The sequence below is a fragment of the Bufo gargarizans genome, chromosome 9 (genome assembly GCF_014858855.1).
Source record: "Bufo gargarizans isolate SCDJY-AF-19 chromosome 9, ASM1485885v1, whole genome shotgun sequence".
Taxonomy (NCBI): Eukaryota; Metazoa; Chordata; class Amphibia; order Anura; family Bufonidae; genus Bufo; species Bufo gargarizans.
Genome location: NC_058088.1, coordinates 1,262,485 through 1,282,477, shown reverse-complemented (window position 1 = coordinate 1,282,477; position 19,993 = coordinate 1,262,485).

The following is a 19,993-nucleotide window of genomic DNA, read 5'->3' as shown; positions in this document are numbered from 1 at the left end:
TAAATTATGAAATTGCTAAATTGGGAATTGTATTTCAACCCAGAACAAGAAATGTGCTTGAAGGGATACTAAATAACTCGCCCAGCTACAGCACTAAGGACAGATTTAGCGGGATATAAATTTGAGGCCTAGTATTTAGGCGCTGGGTGACAGGTATGGGTTTAGTGCCAGAATTAGACTTGGAAATACACAGTAGCGGGTGTGTGTGAAGTTATTCTGAATGACCCAATGTGCACCTTGAATATTATATACCCTTTTAGGGATAGATTTCAAATAGCTCTGATATAGCAGAAACCACTAAATTATGAAATTGCTAAATTGGGAATTGTATTTCAACCCAGAACAAGAAATGTGCTTGAACGGACACTAAATAACTCGCCCAGCTACAGCACTAAGGACAGATTTAGCGGGATATAAATTTGAGGCCTAGTATTTAGGCGCTGGGTGACAGGTATGGGTTTAGTGCCAGAATTAGACTTGGAAATACACAGTAGCGGGTGTGTGTGAAGTTATTCTGAATGACCCAATGTGCACCTTGAATATTATATACCCTTTTAGGGATAGATTTCAAATAGCTCTGATATAGCAGAAACCACTAAATTATGAAATTGCTAAATTGGGAATTGTATTTCAACCCAGAACAAGAAATGTGCTTGAACGGACACTAAATAACTCGCCCAGCTACAGCACTAGGGACAGATTTAGCTGGATATAAATTTGAGGCCTAGTATTTAGGCGCTGGGTGACCGGTATGGATTTAGTGACAGAATTAGACTGGGATATGGCCAAAAAATAAACAGACTATTGCTGGTTAAATGCACTTGGTGTGACAGCTTCACCCTGATGTAGGCTTTAGCCAAAAAACAACCACACCATTGAGGGTTAAATGCACTTGGTGACAGGCGCAGCTTGCCCCTGATTTAGTATATGGCCAAAAAATGAACAGACTATTGCTGGTTAAATGCACTTGGTGTGACAGCTTCACCCTGATGTAGGCTTTAGCCAAAAAACAACCACACCATTGAGGGTTAAATGCACTTGGTGACAGGCGCAGCTTGCCCCTGATTTTGTATATGGCCAAAAAATGAACAGACTATTGCTGGTTAAATGCACTTGGTGTGACAGCTTCACCCTGATGTAGGCTTTAGCCAAAAAACAACCACACCATTGAGGGTTAAATGCACTTGGTCGCAGCTTGTGCTGGCGCACCACAAGACACAAGATGGCCGCCGATCACCCCAGAAAAATGTGACTGACAAACGGTCTGGGCAGCCTAAAAACAGTGAGCAATTGAGGATCAGCAGCTCAATGATCCACAGCTGCAGATCGATCAGTTAATCAAGTCCTTTGGAGGAGTTAATCTGCCTAATCTCGCCCTACTGTCGCAGCCGCAACCTCTCCCTACGCTAATCAGAGCAGAGTGACGGGCGGCGCTATGTGACTCCAGCTTAAATAGAGGCTGGGTCACATGGTGCTCTGGCCAATCACAGCCATGCCAATAGTAGGCATGGCTGTGATGGCCTCTTGGGGCAAGTAGTATGACGCTTGTTGATTGGCTGCTTTGCAGCCTTTCAAAAAGCGCCAAGAAAGCGTCACAAAAGCGCGAAGAAAGCGACGAACACCGAACCCGAACCCGGACTTTTACGAAAATGTCCGGGTTCGGGTCCGTGTCACGGACACCCCAAAATTCGGTACGAACCCGAACTATACAGTTCGAGTTCGCTCATCCCTAATCATAACCAATCCCAAAACATTCTTTAAATGCTAAAAACCCAAGGTCAGAGCAGGTAGGTACCCTAAATAATGGTCACTGGAGATATGGAAAAGGCAGAGTAACTAAATAGTTTTTTTTAGCTCTGTATGTATATAAGAAGAGAAAGAAACTAGTATTGGTGGTGCCAGGGCTGTAAGTATATCCAGTAATACTCTCAATTGGCTAATTATAGATATGGTCCAAGCTAAGGGTACTTTCACACTAGAGTTATTCTTTTCCGGTATTGAAATCTGGCAAAGGGTTTCAATACCGAAAAAAAACAAACATCTGTTTTGTCCAAATACATTCTGAATGGAAAGCAATCTGTTCAGTATGCTTCAGGATGTATTCCGTTCAGTCCCTTGTATGGTATCTGACCTGACAAAATACTGCAGCTTGCTGCGGTATTTTTTCTGGCCAAAATTCCGGAACAATACCGCACTTAATTTCCATTGAGCTGTATTAATGCAGAGTGTTCCGGAAATTGCAGTTAGCATAAGTACATAGGGGATGTAGGCGTTACAGTACCTAGGACTACTGCTCCTAGCATCCCCTATGTACTTATACTACCTGCAGACCCTATGTACTATTGCATATGGAAAGCTAGTAGTATAAGTACATAGGTGAAGCTAGGGGTAGTAGTCCAAGGTACTGCAACTCCTAGCATCCCCTATGTACTTATACTACCTGCAGTCCCTATGCAATAGTACATAGGGACTGCAGGTAGTATAAGTACATAGGGGATGCTAGGAGTAGTAGTCCTAGGTACTGCAACTCCTAGCATCCCCTATGTATTTATACTACCTGCAGTCCCTAAGTACTATTGCGGTTTGCGGCGGCGTGTGGCGGTGCCATCGGGTCCCCATGCGGCTGTAGGAGGGACCCGACGGCCTGGAAGTCAGCGCGATGTCTAAGGAAGGCATCACGCTGCCTTCTGGTGACAAGCCTGTGTTCATAGGCCGGAAGCTGTATGAGTAATACACACAGTATTACTCATACAGCCAATGCATTCCAATACAGAAGTATTGGAATGCATTGTAAAGGATTAGACCACCAAAAGTTCAAGTCCCAAAGTGGGACAAAAAATAAAGTGAAAAAAAAAGTTTAAAAAATAAAAGTTTTCCACAAAAGAAATTAAAAGTTTCAAGTAAAAATAAACAAAAATGTCATTTTCCCCAAATAAAGTAAAAAAAAAAAGGGAAAAAATAGGGGAAAAAAAAAAGTATACATATTAGGTATCGCCGCGTCCGTATTGACCAGCTCTATAAACATATCACATGACCTAATCCCTCAGATGAACACCGTAATAAATAAAAACTGTGCTCAATAAACCATTTTTTTTGTCACCTTACATCACAAAAAGTACAACAGCAAGCGATCAAAAAGGCGTTTGCCCACCAAAATAGTATAAATCTTACCGTCACCTCATCCTGCAAAAAATTAGCCCCTACCTGAGACAATTGCCCAAAAAATAAAAAAAACTATGGCTCAGAATATGGAGACACTAAAACATATTATTTTTTGTTTTAAAAAAGCTTTTATTGTGTAAAACTTCCATTAATAAAAAAAAGTATACATATTTGGTATCGCCGCGTTCATATCGACCGGCTCTATAAAAATATCACATGACCTAACCCCTTAGATGAACACTGTAAAAAAAAAAAACTGTACTAAATAAACAATTTTTTTGTCACCCTACATCACAAAAAGTGTAATAACAAGCGATCAAAAAGTCATATGCACCCCAACATAGTGCCAATCAAACCGTCATCTCATTCCGCAAAAAATGAGACCCTACCTCAGATAATCGCCTAAAAACTGGAAAAAACTATGGCTCTCAGAATATGGAGACACTAAAACATGATTTTTTTGGCTTCAAAAATGAAATCTTTGTGTAAGGCCTCCTGCACACGACCGTTGTGTGCACCCGTGGCCGTTGTGCCGTTTTCCGTTTTTTTTCGCGGACCCATTGACTTTCAATGGGTCCGTGGAAAAATCGGAAAATGCACCGTTTTGCAGCCGAGGCCGTGATCCGTGTATCCTGTCCGTCAAAAAAATATGACCTGTCCTATTTTTTTGACGGACAACGGTTCACGGACCCATTCAAGTCAATGGGTCCGTGAAAGAACACGGATGCACACAAGATTGGCATCCGTGTCCGTGATCCGTGGCCGTAGGTTGCTTTCATACAGACGGATCCGAAGATCCGTCTGCGTAAAAGCTTTTTCAGAGGTGAGTTTTCACTTCGTGAAAACTCAGATCCGACAGTATATTCTAACACAGAGGCGTTCCCATGGTGATGGGGACGCTTCAGGTTAGAATATACTGAAAAACTGTGTACATGACTGCCCCCTGCTGCCTGGCAGTTGCTGCCAGGCAGCAGGGGGCAGACCCCCCCCCCCCTGTTTTTAACTCATTTGTGGCCAGTGCGGCCGCCCCCCCCCCCCTCCCTCCCCTGTAGTTAACTTCTTGGTAGCCAGCCCCCCCTCCCTCCCCTGTAGTTAACTAATTGGTGTCCAGTGGGCCCCCCCTCCGTCCGCTATAGATAACTCATTGGTGGCCAGTGGGCCCTCTCCCCTCCCACCCCCTCCTAATTAAAATCGCCCCCCTATCATTGGTGGCAGTGGTGAGTACCGATCGGAGTCCCAGTGTAATCGCTGGGGCTCCGATGGGTAACCATGGCAACCGGGACGCTACTGCAGTCCCGGTTGCCATGGTAGCTTAGCAATTTGTAGAAGCTTCATACTTACCTGAAGAGCAGCGATGTCTGTGACCGGCCGGGAGCTCCTCCTACTGGTAAGTGACAGGTCTGTGCTATAAGCAATGCGCCGCACAGACCTTTCACTTACCAGTAGGAGGAGCTCCCGGCCGGTCACAGACATCGCAGCTCTTCAGGTAAGTATGAAGCTTCTACAAATTGCTAAGCTACCATGGCAACCGGGACTGCAGTAGGGTCCCGGTTGCCATGGTTACCGATCGGAGCCCCAGCGATTACACTGGGACTCCGATCGGTACTCACCACTGCCACCAATGATAGGGGGGCGATTTTAATTAGGAGGGGGAGGGAGGGGAGAGGGCCCACTGGCCACCAACGAGTTATCTACAGCGGAGGGAGGGGGGGCCCACTGGACACCAATGAGTTATCTATAGCGGACGGAGGGGGGGCCCACTGGACACCAATGAGTTATCTATAGCGGACGGAGGGGGGGGCCCACTGGCCACCAACGAGTTAACTACAGGGGAGGGAGGGGGGGCCCACTGGACACCAACGAGTTTACTACAGGGGAGGGAGGGGGGGGGCGGCCGCACAGGGGAGGGAGGGGGGGGGCGGCCGCACTGGCCACCAATGAGTTAACTACAGGGGAGGGAGGGGGGGCGGCCGCACTGGCCACCAATGAGTTAACTACAGGGGAGGGAGGGGGGGCGGCCGCACTGGCCACCAATGAGTTAAAAACGGGGGGGGGGTCTGCCCCCTGCTGCCTGGCAGCACCTGCCAGGCAGCAGGGGGCAGTCATGTACACAGTTTTTCAGTATATTCTAACCTGAAGCGTCCCCATCACCATGGGAACGCCTCTGTGTTAGAATATACTGTCGGATCTGATTTTCACGATGTAGCTCATATCCGACAGTATATTCTAACATAGAGGCGTTCCCATGGTGATGGGGACGCTTCAAGTTAAAATATACCATCGGATTGGAGAAAACTCCAATCCGATGGTATAAAAGAACTCCAGACTTTACATTGAAAGTCAATGGGGACGGATCCGTTTGAAATGGCACCATATTGTGTCAACTTCAAACGGATCCGTCCCTATTGACTTGCATTGTAATTCAGGACGGATCCGTTTGGCTCCGCACGGCCAGGCGGACACCAAAACGACTTTTTTTTCATGTCCGTGGATCCTCCAAAAATCAAGGAAGACCCACGGACGAAAAAACGGTCACGGATCACGGACCCACGGACCCCGTTTTTGCGGACCGTGTAAAAAAACGTTCGTGTGCAGGAGGCCTTAAACTTACATAAATAAAAAAAAAGGTATATATATTAGGTATTGCCGCGTCCGTATCGACCGGCTATATAAAAATATCACATGATTTTATCCCTCAGATGAACACCGTAAATTTTTTTAAATAAAAACTGTGCTAAAAAAACCATTTTTTGTCACCTTACATCACAAAAAGTGTAATAGCAAGCAATAAAAAAGTCACACACACCCCAAAATAGTGCCAATAAAACCGTCATCTCATCCCGCAACAATCATACCCTACCCAAGGTAATCGTCCAAAAACTGAAAAAATTATGGCTCTCAGACTATGGAAACACTAAAACATGATTTTTTGGGCTTCAAAAAAGAAATCATTGTGTAAAACTTACATAAATTAAAAAAAGTATACATATTAGGTGTCGCCGCATCCGTGACAACCTGGTCTATAAAAATATCACATGATCTAACCTGTCAGATGAATGTTGTAAATAACAAAAAATAAAAACAGTGCCAAAACAGCTATTTCTTGTTATCTTTTGCCTCACAAAAAGTGTAATATAGAGCAACCAAAAATCATATGTACCCTAAACTAATACCAACAATACTGCCACCCTATCCCGTAGTTTCTAAAATGGGGCCACTTTTTTTGAGTTTCTACTCTAGGAGTGCATCAGGGGGGCTTCAAATGGGACATGGTGTCAAAAAAACCAGTCCAGCAAAATCTGCCTTCCAGAAACCGTATGGCATTCCTTTCCTTCTGCGCCCTGCCGTGTGCCCGTACAGCGGTTTACGACCACATATGGGGTGTTTCTGTAAACTACAGAATTAGGGCCATAAATATTGAGTTTTGTTTGGCTGTTAACCCTTGCTTTGTTATCGGGAAAAATGGGTTAAAATAGAAAATTTGCCCAAAAACTTAAATTCTGAAATTTCATCTCCATTTGCCAATAACTCTTGTGGAACACCTAAAGGGTTAATGACGTTTTTTAAAATCTGTTTTGAATACCTTGAGGGGTGCAGTTTCTTAGATGGGGTCACTTTTATGGAGTTTATACTCTAGGGGTGCATCAGGGGGATTCAAATGGGACATGGTTTAAAAAAAACTGTCCAGAAATCCTGCCTTCCAAAAACCGTATGGCATTCCTTTCATTCTGCGCCCTGTCGTGTGCCCGTACAGCGGTTTACGACCACATATGGGGTGTTTCTGTAAACGACAGAATCTGGGCCATAAATATTGAGTTTGTTTTGGCTGTTAACCCTTGCTTTGTAACTGGAAAAAAAAATGTATTATTGGAAAATCTGCCAAAAAAGTGAAATTTTGAAATTGTATCTCTATTTTCCATTAATTCTTGTGGAACACCTAAAGGGTTAACAAAGTTTGTAAAATCAGTTTTGAATACCTTGAGGGGTGTAGTTTATAGAATGTGGTAATTTTTGGGTGGTTTCTATTATGTAAGCCTCGCAAAGTAACTTCAGACCTGAACTGGTCCCTAAAAATTGGGTTTTTGAAAATGTATGCAAAATTTCAAGATTTGCTTCTAAACTAAGCCTTGTAACATCCCCAAAAAATAAAATATCATTCCCAAAATGATCCAAACATGAAGTAGACAAAGGGGAATGTGAAGTAATAACTATTTTTAGAGGTATTACTATGTATTATAGAAGTAGAGAAATAGAAACTTGGAAATTTGCAATAAATTTTTTTTTTTTGTAAATTTGTTTTTTTTTTAGAAATAAAATGATTTTTTTTTACTTTATTTTACCAGTGTCATGAAGTACAATATGTGACGAAAAACAATCTCAGAATGGCCTGGCTAAGTCAAAGCGTTTTAAAGTTATCACCACTTAAAGTGACATTGGTCAGATTTGCAAAAAATAGCCGGGTCTTTAAGGTGAAATAGGGCTGAGTCCTTAAGGGGATAATATAATGGAAAAAATATTTTTTGTAATAAAGTACTCAGAACCAGTGCCTTGGGGCTTGATGCTTGATAATACATATATGTTTCCCATCCACTGCCCCAAGACAATTAGGAAACTGGCACACCTCCCTACATTTTTCTGAAATTTCGATCCACTGTTGCCTACTTGGATGTGGTATAAATTCTGCATGAAACTGCTCCCACAAAGCACGGCACGTATCCTTAACAATCAAGGAAACTGTGGATATTCCTAGACGAAACTGATAATGGAGGGACGACAAACTTTCTCCTGTTGCCAGAAATCTATCATAAGAAAAAAAAAATGAGCAAATATGTTAAAAAAAAGCCCCAAAAAACAATACAAGCTATAAAATTTGGTTGGCCTTGTTTGGGACCTTAAACTGGCCATACCACTGTTAAATGCTTAAATGCTTTTCTTTGTTCTGTGGTTAGAGATGTCCCGAACTATTCGCCGGCGAGCAGTTCCTGGCGAACATAGCTTGTTCGCGTTCGCCGCAGCGGGCAAACATATGCGATGTTCAGTCTGCCCCCTATACATCATCATTGAATAAACTTTGACCCTGTACCTCACAGTCAGCAGACACATTCCAGCCAATCAGCAGCAGACCCTCCCTCCCAGACCCTCCCACCTCCTGGACAGCATCAATGTTAGATTCATTCGGAAGCTGCATTCTTAGTGAGAGGAGGGACAGTGTAGCTGCTGCTGATTTAATAGGGAAATCGATAGCTCAGCTAGTGTATTCAGTGTCCACTGCAGTCCTGAAGGACTCATCTGATCTCTGCTGTAAGGACAGCACCCCAAAAAGCCCTTTTTAGGGCTAGAACATCAGTCTGCTTTTTTTTTTTTTTTTTTTCCTGTGTAATCAAATTGCAGTTGCCTGCCTGCCAGCGTGTGTGTCAGGCTCACAGCCCTGCAAGTGCATAGTGTCACCAGCGCCATTCATATCTGGTGTCACATTCGATTCCATTTAAAGAAAAAAAACAATTTTGACTGAATAAATAGCAGTCAGTTGCACATGTGTTTGTGTGTTTAAGGCCCAGTGCAGTACATAGTGTCACTTCAGCGCCATTCATATCTGGTGTCACATTCGATTCCATTTAAAGAAAAAAAACTATTTTGACTGAATAAATAGCAGTCAGTTGCACATGTGTTTGTGTGTTTAAGGCCCAGTGCAGTGCATAGTGTCACTTCAGCGCAACTCATATCTGGTGTCACAGTACCTTGCACGCATAGTACAACTTAACTAATCTAAATAAAATGACAGGCAGAGGCAGGCCACCCCGCAGGGGCCGTCGTGCTCGTGGTGCTGTGATTCCCTTTTGCCCTAGACTAATGCCCAGTGTTCAGAGGCTACGTACCCTGAACTCGAAAAGTTCTGAGGACATAGTTGACTGGCTAACACAGGACACCCAATCTTCTACAGCTTCCGCTCGGAACCTTGACGCACCATCCTCCTCCAGCTCAGCTTCAGGCACCTCTCAAGTTACCACTCGCCCGCCTGCCGCCACCACCAACTCTAGCACCACAGCCGCTTCACTTGATCTGTCAGAGGAGTTATTTACACATCGGTTGGAAGAAATGAGTGATGCGCAACCATTATTGCCAGAGGATGTAGATAACAGGGATATGTCTCAGTCAGGCAGCATTACACAGATGGACGTACGGTGTGATGATGATGATGTTGTATCCGCTGCTGCTTCCTTTGCTGAGTTGTCAGATACAAGTGAAGCGGTTGATGATGACAATGTGTTGGTGGATGTCATGTGGGTGCCCGCTCGAAGAGAAGAATAACAGGGGGAAAGTTCAGATTGGGAGACAGAGAGGAGGAGGAGACGAGTTGGAAGCAGGGGGAGGTTGTTGCAAGGAGCTAGTGGCACAGTCAGACAGCATGTATCGTCACCCGTGGTCAGCCAGACAGCACGCTAATCAACGCATGCTGTTGCCATCACCAGAATGTCGTCATTGCAAAGCTCAGCAGTGTGGTATTTTTTTTGTGTGTCTGCCTCTGATAACAGCGATGCCATTTGCAACCTGTGCCAAAAGAAACTGAGTCGTGGGAAGTCCAACACCCACCTAGGTAAAAATGCTTTGCGAAGGCACATGATTTCACATCACAAACGCCTATGGGATCAACACATGAGTAAAAGCAGCACACAAACTCAAAGCAACCATCCTCCTCCTGGTCTAGCATCTTCAGCCATGTCAACCACTGCTGTCCTCCTTGCCCCCTCTCAACCACCCGCCACTCCGCCTCTCGCCTTGAGCAGTTCCTGCTCATCTGCCCACAGTCAGGTGTCTGTCAAGGACATGTTTGAGCGTAAGAAGCCAATTTCACAAAGTCACCCCCTTGCCCGGCGTCTGACAGCTGGCTTGTCTGAACAGGTAAACCTGCTCATGGCTGCCAAGCATGGAATGCGTGGCTCTGCAGACGAGTTGGTGACACCGCCACGACTTGCAGGCAGGCCTGCTGCCACCTCCTCTACTCCTCCTACTCCATCCTCTTCCATAACCTCCTCAGCTGAGTCCTCTTCTGCTGCTGCATCTTGCTCCACATCAACCGCACCCCCACAGCTCCCCAGGGGCTATTCCACATCCTGGATACGACAGTGTCACGCCGTCTTGGGGTTGACTTGCCTGAAAGCAGAGAGTCACACCGGACCAGCACTCCTGTACGCCCTGAACACACAGGTGGATCAGTGGCTGACTCCGCACCAACTGGAGATCGGCAAAGTGGTGTGTGACAACGGAAGCAATTTGTTGGCGGCATTGAATTTGGGCAAGTTGACACATGTGCCATGCATGGCACATGTGTGTAACCTGATCGTACAACGCTTTGTGCATAAGTACCCAAGCTTACAGGACATCCTCAAGCAGGCCAGAAAGGTGTGTGGCCATTTCAGGCGTTCCTACATGGCCACTTTTCAGACATTTAGCACCGAAACAACATGCCAGTGAGGCGCTTGAGTTGCGACAGCCCGACACGTTGGAATTCAACACTCCTAATGTTCGACCGCCTGCTCAAACAAGAAAAAGCCGTCAATGAGTATTTGTATGACCGGGGTGCTAGGACAGCCTCTGCGGAGCTGGGAATTTTTTTGCCACGTTACTGGACGCTCATGCGTAATGCCTGTAGGCTCATGCGTCCTTTTGAGGAGGTGACAAACCTAGTCAGTCGCACCGAAGGCACCATCAGCGACATCATCCCATTTGTTTTCTTCCTGGAGCGTGCCCTGCGAAGAGTGCTGGATCAGGCCGTAGATGAGCGTGAAGAGGAAGAGGAAGAGTTGTTGTCACCATCATCACCACCAGAAACAGCCTTATCAGCATCGCTTGCTGGACCTGCGGCAACGCTTGTAGAGGAGTCTGAGGAAGAGGAGTCAGAGGAGGAATGTGGCTTTGAGGAGGAGTAAGACCAACCACAGCAGGCATCCCAGGGTGCTCGTTGTCACCTATCTGGTACCCATGGTGTTGTACGTGGCTGGGGGGAAGAACAGACCTTCAGTGAGATCAGTGAGGACGAGGAACGGGATATGAGGAGCTCGGCATCCAACCTTGTGCAAATGGGGTCATGCTGTCGTGCCTGTTGAGGGACCCTCGTATTAAAAGGCTGAAGGAGAACGACCTGTACTGGGTGGCCACGCTACTAGACCCCCGGTATAAGCAGAAAGTGCCTGAAATGTTACCGAATTACTGGAAGTCGGAAAGGATGCAGCAGTTCCAAAATAAATTAAAAAGTATGCTTTGCACAGCATATAAGGGTGATGTCACAGCACAACGGGAATCTAACAGGGGAAGAGGTGAAAGTAATCCTCCTCCTACCACGACCACGCCGGCAAGGACAGGACGCTTTACAGACATGTTGTTGATGGAGGACATGCAGAGCTTTTTAAGTCCTATGCATCGCCACAGCCCTTTGGGGTCCACCCTCAGAGAATGACTTGATCGACAGGTAGCAGACTACCTCGCCTTAACTGCAGATATCGACACTCTGAGGAGCGATGAACCCCTTGACTACTGGGTGTGCAGGCTTGACCTGTGGCCTGAGCTATCCCAATTTGTGATAGAACTTCTGGCCTGCCCCGCTTCAAGTGTCCTGTCAGAAAGGACCTTCAGTGCAGCAGGAGGTATTGTCACTGATAAGAGAAGTCGCCTAGGTCAAAAAAGTCTAGATTACCTCACCTTTATTAAGATGAATGAGGGATGGATCCCGAAGGGACTGACAGTGGGCGATACATTCGACTAAAAAATGCCTGATGACTGAGATGAGCTGCCTTGGGCTAAGAATGGTCCACACGCTGCTGTATTTTATCTCTGAATGCCGGATGACTTGCGTGACTTATCCGCCACCAACTAGGGTTCAAGCCGCAATGTTTTAGGGCACTTTCTGCCTGGGAAACAGGCAGTACAGCAGCGGCTGCAACAATGACTAGTTTTTCAGGCATGTGTACATGCCTAATTTTTCTGGCCTCTGGTGCTGCACTGTGGCTTCAAAAACCAAACAAAAAAAAAGGCACATACATGTGTCAATTCCCCTTCGTCATCGTACCTTGTTGTGGTGAAGGGGCTTGCATAGCACAATGAAGCGACCACCTCTATGAGTGTGTTGGCAATGGCAATGTTGGCACACCCCAGATGATAAGGTGGTTGCTTCATTGTGAACAGACCAAAAGCGATTGGCTGGATAATTTTGCATAGAAAAAACATTCATTTTCTTTGTGATCATCTAAGGTGATCATTAAAGCCTACTAGGCCAACAATGGGCCCACACTGCAGAATCATTGTTTTCTGGATCACTTAACTGTTATTGAACTACCTCAGCACGACCATAGGCTTCTGCAATCTCTTAAACGTGCGCACGAGCACAGACATCACTACACCAAGATTGACGCATAGAGGAATACAATTTATGTCATGAGTGTGTCAACTATTGACAACTCTTTGTGGTTGTCTAAAATCTATTCCATACACGTCCCCTGATAGGGGACGTAACAGGGATTAAACTGATAGGAATAGTACTACTTAACACACCACACATATTGGGATTGCAGAGTACAATACACAGCGCACACGCAGTGCCCCAAATTGGAATTAAGAGGACCGACAAAGCATTTTTTTCCATCTCCCGGTTCTTTAAATCAATGCCATATGCACGTCCCCTGATAGGGGACGTAACAAGGATTAAACTGATAAGAATAGTACTACTTAACATGCCGCTCATATCTGGTGGCACATTCGATTGCAGGCGCAGTGCTCCAAATTTGAAGTAGGAGGACCGACCAAGCATCTTTTTCCATCTCCCGGTTCCTAAAATCGATGCCATATACACGTCCCCTGATAGGGGACGTAACAGGGATTAAACTGTTAAGAATAGTACTACTTAACACACCACTCCTATCTGGTGGCACAGTATATTGCACGCGCAGTGCCCCAAATTGGAAGTAGATGGACCAACCAAGCATCTTTTTCCATCTACCGCTTCCTAAAATCTATTCCATACAGTCCCCTGATAGGGGACGTAACAGGGATTAAACTGATAGGAATAGTACTACTTAACACACCTTATAATAACGCAGAGAGAGGAGTCTGAAGAAGAGGAGTCAGAGGAGGAAGGTGGCTTTAAGGAGGTGGAAGACCAAACACAGCAGGCGTCCCAGGGGGCTTGTTGTCACCTTTCAGGGACCCTTGGTGTTGTACGTGGCTGGGTGGAGGAAGAGACCTTCAATGACATCAGTGAGGACAAGGAACGGGACATGGCTAGCTTGGTATCCAACCTTGTGAAAATGGGGAGTTTGCGGTTGTGCAAATGGACTGTTTGCGGTTGTTTGCGGTGCGTTAAACAGGGAGTTTGGTCTGTCACTGTGAAGCGGGCGTAACTGTTACACAACCTGATTGATGCAACATCGTACCTCATGTTTTAAAGCACGTTATTCCAAACAATTTAGAAATGTTAGGTGATTTATGCTCTTTATGGATTAAAACCCGACTCTGTGTCAACTACGTAATTTTCCATGGCCTCCGGCATGCCACAGTCCAGGTGTTAGTCCCCTTGAAACAACTTTTCCATCACTATTGTGGCCAGAAAGAGTCCCTGTGGGTTTTAAAATTCGCCTGCCCATTGAAGTCAATGGCGGTTCGCCCGGTTCGCCCGTTCGGAAACATTAGCAAAAATTTGCGTTTGCCGTTCGCGAACGGAAAATTTTATGTTTGCGACATCTCTATCTGTGGTCATTATCACAGGGCAAAGGAATTTTTGGGGAAATCCAGTGATGGAATGGGCTCTCCATGGAGAACAATAGGCGTATGCTTCTAGCTAGCATTGCTCACAGTGAAGTCAACTTCTCTAATGGTCGAGATAGGGGTAAAGCCTCACCATAGGAGACGATGAAGTCACAGTGAACAATACTAATGCAAAGCCTCCAAAGCCCTTGGCCTGTGCAATCAAGAGCTGCGCTAGGTAGAGTACAGCATGAACTACTGAGAGCCTGAAATCCAAACTGAATGTGGTCCAGCATCATGTTTGCTGTCTTTTGAGGCAGCATCTGAGGGGTATGTGACCTTCGGTTGTCTTTTATAGCCACTGTACAATTTGCATCATTACAAGATTTCCGTTTACAGTTTGCCAGATCCATCTGGAACTGCCTGCCAGATTCTGGAACTGCCTGCCAGATTCTAACAACGCTAGTGTGAAAGTAGCCTAAGTTAATAAAGGTAAATGAGACTAAGGCTCCAGGTCCAGATGGGTTACACGCAAGAATTATAACAAACTTAGTGGAGTTATTGATGTGCCCTTGTTCATAATTTTTAGAGATTCTATAATGAGTGGTGCAGTGTCAAGTGAATGGCGCAAGGCAAATGTGGTGCCCATATTCAAACAGGACTCTAGGTCTTTTCCAAGTAGTTAGAGACCAGTAAGTTTAATGTCTGTTGTGGGAAAAATATTTAAAGGACTCTTAGGGGACTATACAGGAGTATGGTACTGTTAATAATATCACAAGTGATAGCCAGCACAGGTTTACCAAGGTAAAATTGTCAGATTAACCTGATTTGTTCTTATGAGGAGGTGAATAGAAGTCTGGACAGAGGGGCGGCTGTGGATGTAGTGTTTTTGGATTTTCCAAAGATAATTGATACTCTCCCTCATAGACATTTAATAAAGTCTATAGGCTTATATAGTATAGTTTGTAATTGGATTAAAAACTGGGTATAATGAGTATATATAGTGGCTTACCCGTTTTGGAGTCTAGATTTAGGTGCTCTGTTATCAGACTACACCACAGTCTGAATATTTTGAAAATGTTATGTTATAAATTGAAAACCAGGTACTCAATCATCAGGAAATGTCTCAAAAGGCAGATATGTATCAATAAACAATATTTATTATATCCACATACATATTGTGGGGATTCGCTCTGGTAGTTGGGATAAGCGGGTGCAGTACAGAGGCAAAATACAAGTTCGTAATTCAAATGTCCGTGTTTATTCACACATAAGGTCAAACAAAAAACACTCTTTGCAGGGTTGGTGTTTGTTCACACCGAGTAGAAAGTTCATGCATAACAAAACATGTCACCTTGTCGGCGGTTTTGCCTCCAGCAGTCTAAATGCAGGCTTTAGATGGCCTGCTCTCCCAACACACGGGTCTCAGCTTTTCAGCCCAGCACAGAGCTCAGATCACAACACGCAGGGCATTCTCTGCTGCTGAGCCCAGCTGCCTTTCTAAGGATAGCCAGATGCTGTCAAAAACAGTCCTGGAACGTGGCGAGTAGTCACCCACCCAGCACTTTGACTACTCCCAATAAGAGCTGTCCTGGATCAGCTATTTACAGCCATACTAAATAGCAAAAGTGTCAATTAGCATTAGCTGCCGCTGACACATGAAAATATCGGCTCTTACTTCACCGAGGCTAGGAACCTCGGTGACACATACCTATCATCAATGACGACCCCTTGTACTTTCCTACAATATATATAATAAAACTATATAAAAAAATATCAAAATATAGATATAAAACTATAGAAAATATAAAAACATAAGATATCAATTCACAGATGATCATGTGTGTTCCCGTCTGGCCCAGTGAAGCCAATCTAGGCTAATAGATGGAGTACCTGAGGCAGATGGGGGTACACTCTATCAGATGTGTATATTATAGCGGAGTCAACAATGAGGTCTATTTAAAACAATAACCGTTAAAGCAAATGTCCTTTTTGGAGGGAAAATCAGTATTCAGTTTTCTTTAGCCATAGATGTCAGACAAATTTTGTCCTTATTTCATGATCCCATTTCACTTAATTGATGACAATGATTATGTAGAAACTTTGGCATGAACTTCAGTCTATACAAAAACCTATATTATAACTACTCCAACTTCATTGTTAAAGCAATGCATATGATTAGAATGAGAAATTTATACCATGATTGTAGATGTAAATAAAGCCATGTCCAATTTCAATCGTAATCACATGTGCATGATGAGTAATATTAATAAGTGACTTAGTCCAGATACAGATGGTTAATGTTCATAATTCTTATTATATACTGTGAGGGATTAGCTCTTTTTAGGGGGTCATTCTCACAATTATCTTCACAACAGCCGGATTGCAGGTCCAAACGTGAGGTTTATTTTCACAGCAACAAGACATAAATAAAAAATAAAAAAACACCTGCCCATCTAGGCACTTGCTAATACAAAAACGCAAGCCCTGACTCACCGAGATCGAGCACTGTTCACATGTGGAACATAAATGCGGCTTTCTCCAGCCATACAGTCCATGTGATCCTTCAACACCTTTTTGGTGGATTGTGGCCCAGTAGTCCTCACGACTCTGGCCTGGACTCTGGCCTGGTGACCCTTGTTCCCAGGCGTCACAGCGTCACGGCGTCCTTCAACGTCCTGGCTGGCACCTAGCCCCGTGGCCCCTCAGCCAGCCCGGATGAGACCACTCGTACAGAGCCTACAGCAGGACTCTGTTTCACAAAGACTCTCTCTCCCCTGACTAGCAATCTGTGCTGTGCTCTTATTCCAGACTGATTGTGGCACCTGGTGCTGCCTCAGACCTGATGACTGACGGGGAAGACATGGAAACTCCTGCCATAAATCTCCCCTAGTAGCTATGAGGTGTGTCACTGCCTCACATACCCCCCCCCCCTTTGTTCAAGCCTGTAGGGGTGAACACTAGCATCAAATCCAGATGCTTGTGAGTGGGCATCGACCTGGCCTACAGTCTTCCCTTTATTCTGCCAGACCCAGGACAACAGCGCTTGGTTTGTCACAAACATGAATTTATTCCGGGGCAGGTAAGACCTATGGTATTTTCAGGAGCAGGTGCTCTCTTTCACAAGCGAGAATAATGCGCTTTTGCACCCGCGGTCTCTCTCTTTTCTTTTTTCTGTTCCTCTCCACATTTGGCATTCGGTCTCTGAAACATCTCTCAGAAAGATGCTTTTATATGACCGGCAGGCTCTCTTTTTAGATTTATTGGCTTCTGCACATGCTCCTTATGTCCTTTCTTGGACTGCTGCAACTCTTGACCGAACTGTTCCCAGTCATTGTCATGTCCCAACCCTTTCTCCTTTGCCTTGCTGGGCTCCTTCAGCAGAGCAGGCTTATCCCCGCTTGCTTCTTTTATGTGCCTCCGATTCACTTCTTCCTTCTTTCCAGCAGAGGTTTCCCCCGCTTTAGCGGCAGTTTCAGAGACCTCTGCTTCTTTAGTGTTTTATTCCACTTCGGTAGCTGCTCGTTCGGTCACTGCAGCACCTGAGGACTTCACGTCCTCCAACACCTCCGCCCTAACTTCTTCAGCCTTGGTTTTCTTGGACCCGGCATCATATTCCTGCCCTCTTAAGTCCTTTTCCTCTTTCTCATCGAGGTAGGAGGTAACGGGGGACACCAGGGTTTTCACTAGACTCATCGACTTCTGGCATTTTCTCCAGAGGCTCACTTAGGACACTGTTCTCCTTTCGAGAAGAATTCAGGAGAGCCAGCCCACAGTAGTAGACAGGATCCCCATACTGGTCGTCCATCTCCTTATATTCCTTCCCCAGCAGGCTGCTGGCTACTTGGACGGCCTTGCAGGCAGAAGGGACGTCTTTCGGGACCATGTCCTGGCTACCCACTGCCATGAGTCTCTTGGTCTCTGCATCCACATCAGCCCTATCAACGGGTTCAGCAGAAAGATCTTCTGTCTTCTCTGCCCCAGACAGCACCGCAGCGCCACCATCTCCAGATCCCTTCTTAACAGGCTCTGGCTTAGACTTCTTGGCCTCTTGTAGAGGATTCTCCTCTTCGATTTTCTCATTTTCCTTTGATTGAGCCAACCTGTCATCTTCAGAAGCTCTTGCCTCTAACTCTTCAGGCATAGTCTTCTCCAACTCATAGATGTTCTTTCCGACGTCATCCTTTGAGCTCATAAGATCCTCCATCTCTGCTCTGAGTTACTTGTTGCGCCTCTCATACTTATCTCGCTCCTCTTGCGCTTTATCAAGGGCTCTAGCCAAGGAGAGGGCCTTGGTCTCTTTTTCCCGAGCATCCGCCTTCGCTCGATCATGTTCTTCGGCATATCGGGCCAAGATGTATTTCTCTTCAGCCCGGGGCCGGTTAAACTTCTTGTTTCTTCTTAGTTTTTCACACCAGTTTGTTTGAAGGGCCCCGCTCTTGGGCCTCCTGGTCCACCTGCTCCTCGCTGTGTTCTGCTGCAGCAGATATAGGAGTATCACCATTCTCTTTTGGAGACCCTGTGGGGGTTCCACCCAGAGTCCCTTTAAGCACTTTATCGGTGTCTTCTGCAGTTTTCTGTATTTCTTTGGAGCCTTTGCTCTTCACCTGGATTTCAGGCCGTAGACCCTTCAGCTCACTCATTTGTTTCGGGGTCTCCTCCCTTGATTCCTCTGCAACCTTCTTCGGTGACTCTGTTAAGACAGCTAGTTTTTTCTTTATCATATCTAGGGACCGTGTAGAGAGGGAGAAATTGTCTTCCTGATTGCAGCTGTACCGACATGTCAGGTGATCTACCACGGCCTGGGTATGGGTCTCAGACACTAGGCTGAAGTCTCCCCACTTAACTCTCGTCATGTCAGGTATAACCCATGACTGGTCGCTACCAGTAACCTCCTCAATTTCGCAAGACCTCGACATGGTAGTATCCCTCTCGGAGTTGCTAACAGTCACAGCACACACGTCATCTATACCGCCCGGGTCATTATTAACCCTGACCTCTAGGGGCACCGATGAGCTATTCCCTACCTTGGACTCCTCCTCAGCCTCCATAGAACCCTGTGGTATGTGTGGTACCCCCTCTAGTACTTCCACACTTTCCTGTCCGTTCACCACCTTGGGTTCACCCAGCTTTAATTTCTCAACATTTATCAACCATTCTGCCTTTTTTATAATTTTTCCTCCAGGGGGCGCTATTTTCCCGACCACATCCTGCAACGGAAAAGGCATGTCATTATCATCACCGATTTCACAAGACGTCACATTTTCATTTTGCACTTTATCAGCACCATTATTTATAATGGTAACTTCATTTAAAGGGCTAGAAACCTCTTTTGCAGGAGTTTTGTCCCTGACTGCAGAAGTGTTTCCACCTCTCCACAAATCACAGACCAACATTCCCTCATGTATGAGTGTATTTATATTACCAACAAATCCATCAGTCCCAGTTGTCCCTATAGTCTCACATCTAGTGAGAACTACCTGGCAGTCCTCATTAACCGCATGTCTGTCCAGCGTATTTATCCGTTTACCAGTCTCCGGTTTCAATATTGTGCTACCTCTTACCTGGGCCAGCATAGGGTCTCTAATTTTCGCCACCCCAAGCCTAGCCTTGGTCACGGGCATTTTTTGCAATGCAATAACCTTCTTCACTGCAGATTCCTGTGAGGGAGCAACCACAACAGGCTTACCTGCCTGTTCAGACACTGCGTTTTCCACATAGTCACATCCCCTTGCAACAGTTCCTAGCCTCTGCGACTTATCACCTACCAACCCAGCAGGTAGCAACTGTTGCCGGTTTACTGTCAAGGGGTCTGCCAGACCAATAAAAACATGAACATTCTTACGGCCTGACGTCGTGGATTCGGTAGTCTGGGGAGACGAAGATATTCCCGGGACATCTCTACTGAGATCAGCAGCCTGCTCTTGGTTCCTGGTATCCCGAACACCGGAAGACTCCTTACTGCAACCGTTGCCACCGGAAACAGCATGTCCTGGAGTCCCGACTTTTCCTGGACGGTCACTCCAGCCGTACCCTTTAGGACTCTGTGCAAAGTCGCAGGTAATATAGGAACTCCGGAAAACCGCACTGTTCTCTA